This window comes from Mytilus galloprovincialis, chromosome 2, assembly GCF_965363235.1.
Source record: "Mytilus galloprovincialis chromosome 2, xbMytGall1.hap1.1, whole genome shotgun sequence".
NCBI lineage: Eukaryota > Metazoa > Mollusca > Bivalvia > Mytilida > Mytilidae > Mytilus > Mytilus galloprovincialis.
Genome location: NC_134839.1, coordinates 15,489,254 through 15,503,316, shown reverse-complemented (window position 1 = coordinate 15,503,316; position 14,063 = coordinate 15,489,254). Strand labels below are relative to the sequence as shown.

Sequence of the window (14,063 nt, the reverse complement as noted above, 5' to 3'; positions counted from 1 at the left end):
TAATTACGACATAATTTTTTTTTTTTGAATGGCCCTTATCGGCTTCCGTAGGAAAATATGTTGAATTTGTATAAGTTTTAGGTCAAGAACTCTAATTTATGCTTATTTAATGTTACAAGTTACACCGTATTTTTGCCGTGTTCTATATGTCCGTTTCTTGCTTTATAGATTAAATTTTAATTTACCTGACTAGTAATGTGGATTTTAATGGCATGCATTCATTATTTTATCATAAAAAAAAATCTTTTTCTTATTCTTATTCAAAAATATTTTAAACACGGTTGTATAAAACTATTTAAAAAGCGCATTTTACAGTTGCCGTCAACTTTGTACAAAAAGGAAACAATACAAGGTTAAAACGAGGGATTTAATGAAAGATAAGTGGCATTTTGATCCTTGTGAATATCTTATTAAATATATCGGTAATGAAGGTCGAACTAAAATAAATTAAAGTATATTAAAAGACAAATATGTTTTTGTAAAATACAGGTCTTGTAACCACGCTTTGTTAACAAAACTATGACAACACACGACTCTTTTTTTATGGTTTAAATACCTATCGGAATCCTCTGTTTTTTCTTGTAATTATACAAACCTTTAAAATGTGGACTATGGACTAATTACTTTAGAACGGAAAGCAGGAAGGAGTGTTTTTAGAAAACGTAAGCAAAGTGTAGACGCAACAACTATAGTTTGATCAGATTATTCTTGACAAATGGAGCGAAGGAAACACAGAGGACTTGTTGTTGTTGGGTTTTTGATGTCCTTAATTGGCTTTGTTGCCCATGGAGTAGCATCTTATTTGCCATACTGGTATAGCCAGTCTGGTGCTGGTTATAGTTATCATGGTGGATTATGGCAAGTTTGTTCCAAAGAATCAGATGACGACTTCACGTGTAAAGACGTGAAAAATGTATGGAAGGATGGTGTGCCTTGTGAGTATTTTCCTATTCATTCAATATTAATGTTCGTTCTTTTTATATATATATATATATATATATATATACATTAATCGAGCCACGTTTCGATTGTATTACATTAGTGACTTTAATATATAAATTTTAAAACCTATTGAAATATTTTCTAAAGAATTTTTCGAAAAGACTTGCAAAATTTCATAAATTTGGTGCAAAATGACGGTGGGCATGGATAACATAAACAAGCTCCGTTGGAAGTTGGTCATGATACTATTTGACTTTAATTTTTAAAACAGAGTAATAAAGTACTAACACAACATATAACTGTTTTATCCAGGTTTTTATCTTAAAAAGTGGTAAATTTAGAAAATGTTAACATTGTCGCCTATGGCAGAATAAATAGTACCGTTTTCCCTATAAGTTTAAAATCGGAAGTCTTGCCTACGAATTAAAAGTCGGTCTGATGACGGAAACAATATCCGGATGACGTTTTTTTCGTTTTTCTCCCAAAATAACCCAAACTGAATAATTATAAGAATAGCTGACAAATGCAACTATGCATGGTACCTATAGGACACAAAAGCATGATGATTAATTTATTGCGGAAGGAAGAGAAACGACACACAAAATGAGGTCTTCTCGTTTAAAAGTATAGATAGATGAATGAGTTATAGCAAAGGAATACTTGCCAACTTTTCAAAATGCCCATCTTGGTTTTATGTGCAAGATGGCTCATACAGTCCTACAAAACCTTCAAAGGGGCCTTCAAATATATATTTTATGTTGTTTTGTTACTTTTTTTTTTTTATACTTTTACAACCCTTTATCCATTGTAAAACTAACTGCACTGCTTTTGTTTAAAATTGTGGAACAAAATCACCCTTTCAAAATTTCCATTTGGAAGCCTCCATTCGGGAAATCCCACTCAAAAAATGACAGTTTGTAGAAATGGAAACTTGTTAAAAAATCTATGTAATGTACGTAATGCTACCAGGCTCAAGCTAGCAGCCACTCGCTAGCAGTCACTACGCTAGCAGCCAGTTTTCGGATATGTCTATGAACCTAAAAATTGCATCAGACTCAAACGTACTCAAAATGTATTATTGATATATAACCAATACATTATCAGTGTTAAATATATAATTTACCAATTGGGGAACTATTCGATGATTTAAAAATATCTAGTCCTGTAACTCTCCTGTTCATTAATTTTTAAGACAATAGTAATCGATGTCAATATACCAAACAGCGTACTCCCCGCTTTTTATTTTAATAGTCAACAGTTTTGAGTGTACATAGAATCCTAAATATGTATTAAAATTATTGAAATGCTTACAAAATTGCTTGTAACAGGGAATTGACATTGAAATCATAAATTAATTTTGTGATATTATCAAATAGCTTTCCATATTCTCGGCATCCTGTCAAATAGTTCCTGAAAAGTTATTATTGTTCTGCATGACAAGAAAAGAAAGTTGCACTCGTGCATTAATATTTTTTTAATAAAAAAAAAATTGTTTTAACGAAATATTCTATTTCCGAAGCAAAAGTTATCGCTTACTTTGCTGAACGTTTTATGGATATAACAATTATGAATGTTTACTGACATATTTAACCTTCGACTAAATCTTTTTCTTATTATCTGTTATTAGTTACTTCTCAAAAAATATTGCAGTTTTCCTTACTACTTTATTGACGATAATATTTATATATAGGTGTATCATAACGGCTTGTTTGTTACATTTATCGTAAAGAGACAAGGGTGCATTATTAATTTTAACCTGATGTTCAGCCCTCGTAATTTTGTAATATGGAAAAGTCCTGTACACTTTTGTACTCAACCCATTTCCTATATTTTGTGGTTCAGGATATTCCTTTCAGTTTTGTCTTGGGAAAGATTATGTTTAAAGTAAACTTCTTCTAAATATGAATAAATTAAAGAATTTTCTTCAGAAAAAAGTATATGTACATAAGTTTTATAATGAAAACTATCCATTGAGTTATAAAAAAACATATGCATTATTTTTTTGATTTGAGGTTTCCTATGACTTAAATATTATCGTCGAGCGCACCCGCAGGAGCTGGGTTTGAATTCACAACCTCAGTGTTGACTGGCTAGTGATTAAAGTAGTAACTACTTAAACATCTCGGCCACTGAGTGTAAATGAGGTTTTATCGAGTGATACATGCATCACATGCGATCAGAACCAAATAATGTTATTTCGCGTATTCAATAGTTTTATTCATGTCTTGAGCTTAATACCCCAGTCCCACTAGGCCACGATCGCACTACGATCTGTGAAAAAAATGCAAATTTTGATGATCGTAGTACGATCGTGTAGATCGCAGTAAGGTCGTATCACGGTCGTGGTGAGGTCTTCAAGATCGTGATGAGCGTGGCCAACTTTGAACATGTTCAAAACAATCGTGGTGCGGTCGTGGCCAAATCAGATCGTAGTAGAAGCGTAGTGAGAGCGCATTAAGATCGTAGTAAGATCGCAAAGGTCGCTGTACCATCGTAGTGAGAGCGTAGCGAAAGCGTGATTCTATTCGGAGAAACTGCGCTACGATCTCATTGCGACGTTATTACGACCTCACTACGATCATCACGTTCTCTCCGCGACCAAACTACGCTTCCACTACGACTATACCACGCTGTTCACGACCATAGAACGATTCTAGCACGCCCTTGCCGTCCTCATCACGCTCTTCTCACGACCTGACTACGTTCATACTGCGACCATTATTCTCATTGTCATTTTCCCATAAAATATATTAATTCTCTGCAGGTTTTGTTTGTCTGTATGTAATTGGGACTTCTTGTCCATTTTCTCTAACGGCTCAACCATGCTTCTTGTTTTCATATAGATTAGACCGTTGGTTTTCCCGTTTGAATGGTTTTACACTAGTAATTTTTGGGGCCTTTTTTATCTTACTGTTCGGTGTAAGCCAAGGCTCCGTGTTGAAGGCCGATTATTACTTGGATTGAGAGTTGTCTCATTGGCACCGTCATGCCACATCTTCCTATATATATCTATTGACACATCTGTTTCATATCTGCTATCGTTCACTAAAATATCGTCATTTCAGATTTATGGACCAGCAATAGGTTGTAATTTAGGTCGGATTGGTCGGTCCGACATCTCTACTTGATCAAGATTCGTTACTATCAGAGCTCCATCTGCCTCTACATCAACCCTAACACCACGCCCACGTGTTCTAGTAGATTTTGGTGGCTTGATTGGTTTTTTTTTCGAGAAATCTACGTATTAATTAGAAATAGAACTGAAGGAATGATACTGTTCTGATATGGAACCCGATGTTGACGTTATTGCTGAGAGCGTAGTAAGATCGCGGTTTGAACGTAGTGTAATCGTGGTAAGAACGTGCTATAATCGCAGCAGAAGCGTGGTAAGGTCGTGTTGCAATCGGATAACTCGCGGTATGGTCGTTGTGAGAACGTGATGAGCGTAGAAAGATCTTGATAAGCGTAGAAAGGTCGCAGAATAAGCGCGGTGAGAACGTGTTATAATCGTAGCGGGATCGTTGTAGAAGCGTAATGAGGACGTAGTAGCATCGTGAAAGCAACGAAAATTTACATTTTCATGCCGCTCATACCGCGACCTCACCACGATCTGAATTTAAGTTAGATCGCGGTGAGCGTGGTGCGATCGTGGTCTAGTGGGACTGGGGCTTAACAAAACTTTTTCTAGTTTGTAACTGTAATCTAGCAAAGGGATATATTATATATTCCAAACAAGTTACAACACATAATACTATCTTGACCAAATTCAACCCTTTTGAATTTAATTAAAATTATAACGTTTTGTTCTGAAAATATTGTACATAACCTTTCAGTATCAATTTATGTCAGATAATACTGGATTCTTTGCAAAACTGTCTTTAGAACCGAAAACATTTCATGCTGCAATAATATTTTACATGATTTTTATATATTACAGTGGTGAAACAATGTACCTAAAAAATAGGGTTAAGAAAACAAACGGACAGAATTCAAAAATTCAATAAAATTCAAGATTGTACTGCTTGATGATACCTTAATTTGGGAAACCATGATTTATTTATAAGTTGTAACAGTCTTTGAACTAGCTCTCAGATTAAAATCGATACACTGTATCTACTGGTTTTTATTGTTCATGTAAGTCGGTTTGTTTGAGCTATTGAGTTAAGCCATTTTTAATTGCTTTTTAAAGTTTATTTTTATTTTGTTGCTGTAACGCCACTGTCCAATATGAAGGGGGGTTGAGGTCTTACAAACCAGTTTAACCCTACCGCAATCATTATATGCCTATTCGAAATCAAGATCCTGTAATTTAGTGGTTGCTGGTTAATGTCATTCATGTTTGCGGCTGTTTTTTTTTCGTTCATTGTATTGTATAACTTACGTCGCTAGTTTTCTCGTTTCAATTGTTTCAATTTTGCACGTTGTGCTCTGTTATAGCTGACAATAAGGTATATGGTTTTCTCATTGTTGAAGGCCGTGTCATGACCTACATAACTACTATTTTCGTCATTTGAACCTTTATAGATAGTAGTTGTTTTATACCACCTCTACTTTTCTTTATATATACGTCTGTGGTCACATTAATGTTGTTTTCAACACGAATGTTTAGAATGTGATGTTCATATTTGGTTAAATCGAGATACGTATGTTTGAATCGATACAACATGTGTACCTGGGAGTTGGCTTGTTGGGTGGTTCAACCATATTTACAAGGGCATAGACATTGAGCACGTCGTGTTACTTTTTGGAATTTGCGGTCCTCAATGCGCTCCAACTTTGTACTTGTTTGGCTTTAGAACTGTTTTGATCTGAGCGTCACTGATGAGTCTTGTATAGACGAAACGCGCGACTTGCGTATTAAATTTTAAGCTTGGTACCTTTGAGAACTATTAACGTACAACCGTATTTTCAAACTATTTTATTGGATTGGTTTCGTTTACACCTGTCTGTTCTTGTCGAGTGATCTTTCTATATACAATTTGAAATCTTAAATCAAAATATAACAATTATAAAGTCGTTGCTGATCTTGTTAAAAAATAAAGATTGATATTTTACTTCAAGTATATCCGTTACAAGATTTAATTTGTACTCTTTTTATGTACAGTTTGAAGAAAAGTTTAAACGAGTTATATACATGTATTTCTGGTCTTTTCGATCTGTTCACATCCAATGTTTATATCGGAAAAAAGTCCATTTGGATTTGCTTTGAAACTCATTTCCATTGGTCGTCAATGCTCGTCAACTTCGTACTTTATATGACCCTTTAAACATTTTTTTTATTCGAGCGTCACTGATGAGTCTGGCGTAAATATAAAATTTAATCCTGGTATCTATGATGAGTTTATTTCCAAAGTATTACTTCTGCGAGAGATTTTTCTATTTTAAATTTTGCATATCGGAGATTCCGTTAGGATACAAATAATTGAAGATAACAGACTAGTTATGTACACATGACAACGAGGGAGTATAAAAGACAATGAACATAAATAGCACATTATATGTCAGAAATCAAGACCCAAAGTTGAAAAGAATCATTGTACACTTAATAGTTGTCTAGCAATATTCAATAAGTTCAGGGTTTGATTTTATCATATAAAATACATTTTTGAAAGTAACTCTTTTTATATTGTAGGGTATCAGAGAGCATGCCAAGGTCTAGCGATAGGCGCTACTCTCTTAACATTAATCGGAATAATAATAATAATAGTAAAGCTGTGTAAAGGTACAGAACCTGGGTGGAAAAAAGCCTACCCTGTTTCGCGTGTTTTATTTTTTGTTGGAGGTAAATAACTTTATATGTTTTATTTTTTGCAATTATTTTATTGTTATCAATATGCATGAAATATTTGTCACTCGACATTGAGTAACTAATATTTAGTCAATAAATCTCAAAACATACATTATATAGATTCGTATTCATTGATCATTTACCTGAGCAGAAAATTGACGAAGCATGTTTATGTCAAAAGGCATCTCGTGATTTTCTAAAACAAAAACTCATCGGAATATTCAAAGACCGTGTTGATAAATATTCCGTATCAACTTCACATTAATTTCTTTTTTGTCATATATGTTTGTTTTTAAAGTGATTAAGTTTTTAACAATGTTGACTGCTGTACCCCTAGTTTTGATATTTTTACCTATCATGTTTTTATGTTTTGTTCACAAATTTTGTAAATGCAATGGAATTTTATGCGACTGTCACACAAGCGAAAGATTTAGCTTGCTATAAAACCAGGTTTAATCCATCATTTTCTGCATGAAGAAATGCATGTAACAAGCCAGGAAGATGACAGTTGTTTTCCGTTCGTTTAATGTGTTTGAGCTTTTGATTTTGTCATTTAATAAATGACCTTCCGTTCTGACACATTGAATATCCCTAGGAGTTCGGTAATTTTGCCTTAAACTTGTTACAGGAGCAGCAGTCTTCCTCTGGCAGGTTGTTTTTGTCAATTTGTTTCTTTTGGAAGACATAACTTTTCTAATAGTCAACATAAAAAAACATTTCTACAGATAACCGAATTATTTTAAAATGTTGCCAATTGAGCTAGGTTCTGCTTACTTGACCCGGATGTAATTATACGCAGTGTTCTCCAGTCTGATTTGAAAGTCAACATGTATAAGTAAATAAAGGCAACGGTAGTATACCGCTGTTCAAAAGTCATAAATCTATTGAAAGACACTCGCTGTCCCTAAAAAAATACCTTTCCATTAGTAGCTATTACAATTTACAAAATCAAAAGCCTTTTTTGCGTCGATGAAACAAGCAAACGTTGAACGTCTTCATACTTTCGTTTCCATGTATCCTATTCTGTGTTTACATCTTTATTCACATTTCCTTCTGATGTTATTCTAATAATTCCATTGTTATTGAAGAACGTCTGTCATTAGCTTTTCATAATCTGCCAATTTTCTTCTAAAAGTCTCTTATGGTATTCTCTGTCGAAAGATTAACTGGTTCTTGTTGTCGGCGCATTTGATAACTTTATTCTTCTTTGCTTAAAAGTTTATCGTACGTATGTCAGAAATTGGTTTCGCACACGTCTTTTTCGTAACACATCCTTCTATTTCAGTCCTATTTTTTCGTGTTTGCAGGTTTTATCCCAAAGCCCTTCGAGATTCTCATTCCAGTACGGTGTATGGTTTGTATCTTGATTTTCCTTTTGCCTTCCCGTATATTAAATTATCTACGTCTGACTTTAAATTTTGAATGTGAAAATTAATAGAAATGATTTTTCCAAGTTTTTTTCTAATTAGTGAGCTGGTTTAGGAGAATTACACAACATGTCGGGGCACCTGAGATCATCCCTAGTTTTTGGTGGGGTTCGTGTTGCTTATTCTTTAGTTTTCTATGTTGTGTCATCTGCACTATTGTTTGTCTGTTTGTCTTTTTCATTTTAAGCGATGGCGTTGTCATTTTGTTTTTCGATTTATGAGTTTGACTGTCCCTCTGGTATCTTTCGTCCCTCTTTTATTTAATTAATAACGGACGACGAACTCAAAATGACGAGAAAAGCTAACATGCGCTAATTTCGAATGATTCTAAATGAAAAAATCTGAAATAATTATTTATTTCAACTATGTACTCAAAAACACTACTCATTATGGACTTACCCTTAGAAAAGGTAAACTATTGTCAAAAGAAGTTCTTAAACTACCGACTGACAATAACGGTCTTCTATTTACTAGACTAAACTGCTTTGCCTAGTTAACTAAAAAGTAAGCTTTAGTGTTGTGTCAAATTTTAAAATATTAAAACAAATCTCGAGTAAAATGGAAAATAAAAGTTGCATGCAACATTTTAAAACTTTTTCTTCGATATATTAGCAAATATTTCATCAAAATACAAAAAGTATATTTTATAATCTAATGCAAATCGTCAATTCAAATTACTAGGCGAATTAACAGTTAGCGGTCCGTAAGCAGTGTTCATTGTATTTTATAATCCCTGATAGCTTTACCATCGTAGTTTACAACTAATAATTCGTTCGTTTCACAATTGTAAGATAGATCAGTCGGTTGATTAATACCATCGGACGGTATCATGTCAGGACGATATCATGTATGTCATCAGATATTCTATGTATGTTGCTTAATTTAAATCCTGCTATATGCACATTACCACGGTCATCTACCGCAACACCACGGGCACCTCCCAGAGCATGACTGCTGTATATCTCACGTTCTTTACCATCCGATGTAACGACGAAGACTTTATCACTAGAGAAATCTTTACAGTAAATGACGTCACCATCTTTGTTACTACATGTATTATCAGGATCAAATGTTGCCACACCTTTGGTTGTCAGGAAAAGATATTAGTAGATGTGGTATGAGTGCCAATGAGACAACTCTCCACCCAAGTCACAATTTGTAAAAGTAAACCGTTTTAAGTCAAAGTACGGTCTTCAAGATGATCTTGGCTCACACCAAACAGCAAGCTATAAAGGGCACTTAAAATTCATGGATGTTGAGTCCTTTTCGATTTTAACTCCATTGAACGTGTTTGCGAAAATGTCAGTTTCTTAAAATCATAAAAAAAAAACGAGCAATGATTTTTCTAAGAGTCTAGTTACATAATTAGTGATGACATGTAGAAAGAATGAAACATCAATTTGTCATTCAATCTTGAACTCAATTCCTAATCTGATACCTTTTATGGGCATGTAAATGACTTTTTGGAAGTCAAATAAATTACAGATTTTCAGAATTTGAGTAGGTTTTTAAGTAAGATGCAAATATATGCAAACGACCTTATTCTTTAACAGTAAAATGTTATTCCATATTTTTTAGGCTTGATGATATTTGGTGTGACCGGACTGTGGACGGGAAATCATGAAAAATATGTTAGAGAAAACAAGTCATTTGCTTACTGGATCGAAATCGGTGCAGGTTTTCTTCTCATTGTGTCTGCAATCCTGCTTGCAATACGGAAGTATGCTCCATCGGATCCCTATAGGACTCCAACAGCTCAATCACATCCAAGTATGACACCAGCAGCTCAATCACATCCAAGTATGACACCATCAGCTCAATCATATCCTAATACGATGCCAACACCTCAATCATATCCCAATACGATGCCAACACCTCAATTATATCCTAATACGACGCCAGCAGCTCAACCATATCAATATATGCCGCCACCAGTTCAGGCATATCCTTATATGGCGAATCAAGGTTTTGCGAGATATTAAGTTGCTTTAAACTAAACATTTTTCCGTTCTATATTCCCATACTTGATATCTTTAAACTCTGTTTTTGATTTGTACAAAATAATGCGTTATTAAAGAATATCTATTTAAACTGTTTTTCTTTAAAGGTCACTTTTTCTGTTTAAGTTTTTAGGCAGGAAAAAGGGAGATAATGTGATATTAGTCAACAGACGTCACAACCATCAACAACACAATATAGTTATACGGATACATAGTGATTACAACGTCCTTTCGAATTATAATTTTGTTAACGTTCCTTGTATGTAACTAATGCGAAATTGAACATCAGCACAAAGGACGAAAGCGTTAGTTGATTCCTTATAGAAATGATTACCCTTAAAGCTGTTTCGTCCGTTTTATCCTTTACAAAAACAATAATAGATGAAGTTAATTTGAAAACAGCAAATACCAATATAATCATATAAACAAGATCTGCAAATAAGTCAACATGACTTTCAATCGTTATCGGATATGATTTAAAAGTCATTGCCCTTCTTTAACGATTGTTTTGTCGATTTTACTTCCCTTCCTCTAGCTTCAGTTGACAGGATACAATAAATTCAAAAAATAGTTACTAAATTTTGTCATCGGTACAAAGACGTTATTTGTTAATATAAATCAATGTGCAGACATCTTATACGTTCAGGTATTTCGCATCCAATCTTTTATTGTAATTTTCTTGAAAAAAATATGGTCTTTCACCTCAATAGTAATACCAGCCAAACCTTTCAATATACTTATTAAGAATGGATTTAGTTATGATACTGTTGTCAGGGCATCAAAGATGACATTTTTTTTTATTAATATTGATTCACTTGCCAGTATTTTAATGAAATATTGTTTTAAAAAAAAATCTAAACCCCTAACGGGATGTATTGACCTTGGTGGTCATATGATGAAGACATAATCTTTCAATCGGTTAATTGAGGTTGAGCTGGCATGCCAGTAACTGCTAGTTTTACTGTCGTTATCTATGTTCATCGTTGTCATTTTCTTAGGGTGCATTCTTTCTAACACGATTAAGCGCGCACATGTTTTGATCATGTGTTTCTAACATACGTTTGCAAAGTTTACATAAACTTTGACAAACAATGCAATCGCTCAAGATGCGTCTACAGTTTGCCGTTCGTCGTTGTTAGTACAAACGCTACATTTGTTTCTATCTTGAACTTGATTAAACGATATATTTTTTCTACGTTTGTAAAAATTCTGTTTACCAACAACATGTGCATGCATAACTGAAATTTCAAACAGGGTCAGTAAAGACTTATTAAACGTGTATTTGTTTCTACTTCCGTAGCGTTTAGAAAACAACAACAAACGCCACACAACGTTTACAAAATTTTGGTTAGAAAGAAATGCAGCCTTATTTTCTTCTGTTACTTATTTTAATTCGAACTCGGAATACTGTTAAACTAACTTTTACTGTGCATATTGCTATGTGTTGTTTTATCCAACATTGGCTACAGGTATAGGGGGAGGGGTAGATATCACAAAACTTGTTTAACTCTGCTGCTTTTTTTTTGCGGCTGTCCATGGTCACGAATTTCCTTCATTAGTCTTGTATGGTTTTTTTCAAATTTGGCTCATCTATATTTTTCGGCGTTTAGTGGAACGTCGAATTTCAGTTAACTCGTATACAGGATCCTTTAGGAGTCGCATAAATCACGCATCCCGTTGCATTGTTTGCCTTATGCTGCTTTCTTGGTTTTTTTTTTTGGACGGGTTGTGGTCACTTTTACACATCTCACGTTTCTTTTCTCAATTTTACATATTTGGATGTTAAAGCAAACGTCACAATAATAATCTATAAAAGATTCATCAGGGACGCTCGAATAAAAAGAAGTTTCTAAGGACCAAACAAACTGTACGAAGTTGAAGAGTATTTAGGACCCAAAATTCCTAAAAGTTTTGCCAAATACTGTTAAGGTAATATATTACGGGGGTAAATAAGCCTAACTATTTCGAAATAAATCAAAGTTTTGTAAACAGCTAATGATTCATAATTATGATCATATCTATAATACTATCACACAGAAGTGGTGAATACTATGCTGATGATACTCTCGAAGGGAACATCTCCACAAGTAGTGGCATCGATTTAGTGATTGTAAACGGGCTACGATGATAGTACCAATATGTATATTTCAAATGTAAATGAATTTTAAGAGGCATTAAAACCAGAAAAAAAATACAGGTACATAGTGGTTACGTTGTCCCCTCGAATTATAGTTTTGTTAACGTTACTTAATTGTATGCTACTAATGCATACATGTTCCCTTAATTGAGCTTATTAACTTTCAGTTAGATATAATCTTCGATGTACTATCCATTTTCAATCCCTCCATTTAATCAGGGGGGTAACTTGGTTTAAAATAGATACAAATTCAATATGTTGTGTATTGTTTCATATACACATACTACATAACAAGATCAAGAACATTGAATTTCATGATTTTGGAAAAATGCAACACACATACTTTCGATACACTCTTTTTAGGCAGTATTATATATTTAATAGTCAACAAGAAACCACTTCACAGTCATGTGTTATGAATAAACGGTGACTGTTTAGACTCCATTTAACTTCTGAAAGTTACTTTATTTATTTTTTGCCATGTGGTAAGCCATTAAGCTTTGAGGTTTGAGACCTTGGGCCATATTTTGAAAAAAATAATGCCATAGTCGTGTTTTGAATTTTTACTTTAAATTAAGGATCATTGCTGCTCCAACTCAAAATAAATAGAATCCTTCTTTTTCAGGTTTTTTTACATTCAGTATAGATAGATGTTCAAAATAATGTTAAAAAAAATATGGGTTCATGCGCTCTTTTTTTCGGTATACTCATTTTAAATATACCCATGTATGGCATAGTTGTGAAAAGCTAGAGAAACAGGTTTCTTATAAAAAAAAAATACAGTGCACAAATATTTGTATTGGTGGCAAAACAAGTAGAATACATATCAGTGTTACATTTTTCAATATTTTTTTTCTAATATGAGGCAGGCATAACCTGTGAATGGGGACGAAGTCTGTATGTATTATTTTCTTAATTCAATCATGTTGATAAAAGAAACCGAAATACCGTACGTAACGTTCCCGATTTTGGTTCTGTTGTTAGGGAATTAGCTGTGACGTTCATTAAGTTATGACGTCATATTCGATGTAAACAAAAGAAACGCTTTCATCAGGTAACGTAACGTTTTTTTTTCATATCAAACAATTATTAAAATTGAATTTGTATTGAGATCCAATCTTATGTTTTACTAGACTGATAAATATAAAAAAATAATCAAAGTCTCATGCAAACAAGACAAGATTTCTGCGCAAATGCGGGAAAACCGGAACAGGAACTAGATCTGAAAAAAAAAGTTAACGATTTTGAGTTCATTAGTACAATGAAAAATTCGGGAAATTTTCCCAGATTTTTTTTTTTTTTTTTTTTTCATTGATTTTTCTACCGTAATTGGGGACTTCGTCCCCATATAAAACCAATCAACAAATTGTGTTATTTTAGCAGTTTAGTTAAAATTTGAAAAAGTACGGGAAAACTCATGATTTCTTGTTATTTTCTTAAAATAAACATCTTTGTTATAAATACATCCCCACAATATTTTCAGAATATCATCCTCATACATTTGTCCTTAATTTCCAATAAAAAAAAATATCATCATGCGCTTTATTTTTAGCTAGTCGCTGAAAACAAACAAAAGTACGGGAAAATGCCTGATTTTGCTCTATTTTCTTAGAATAAACATTTATTTTATAAATACTGGTAAGTCAATGATTCAATCATATTTGATTTGTGACATATACACGTACATGTATGTCAGAATAACATAATATACTTTTGATATAGATAGTGACCATTATTTCTGTACTCAATGGCTTGAGAATACACTTTTG

At 33.4% G+C, this 14,063-nt stretch overlaps 1 long non-coding RNA gene across 1 annotated transcript; it reads left to right on the top strand.

The window, feature by feature from the left end:
• Positions 1–592: 592 nt before the first annotated feature.
• Positions 593–10,269, top strand: LOC143062981 (uncharacterized). The gene is made up of 3 exons (XR_012974900.1): positions 593–935; positions 6,575–6,724; positions 9,736–10,269. It is a non-coding gene; the product is annotated as an uncharacterized LOC143062981 (long non-coding RNA).
• The last annotated feature ends 3,794 nt before the right edge of the window (positions 10,270–14,063 follow it).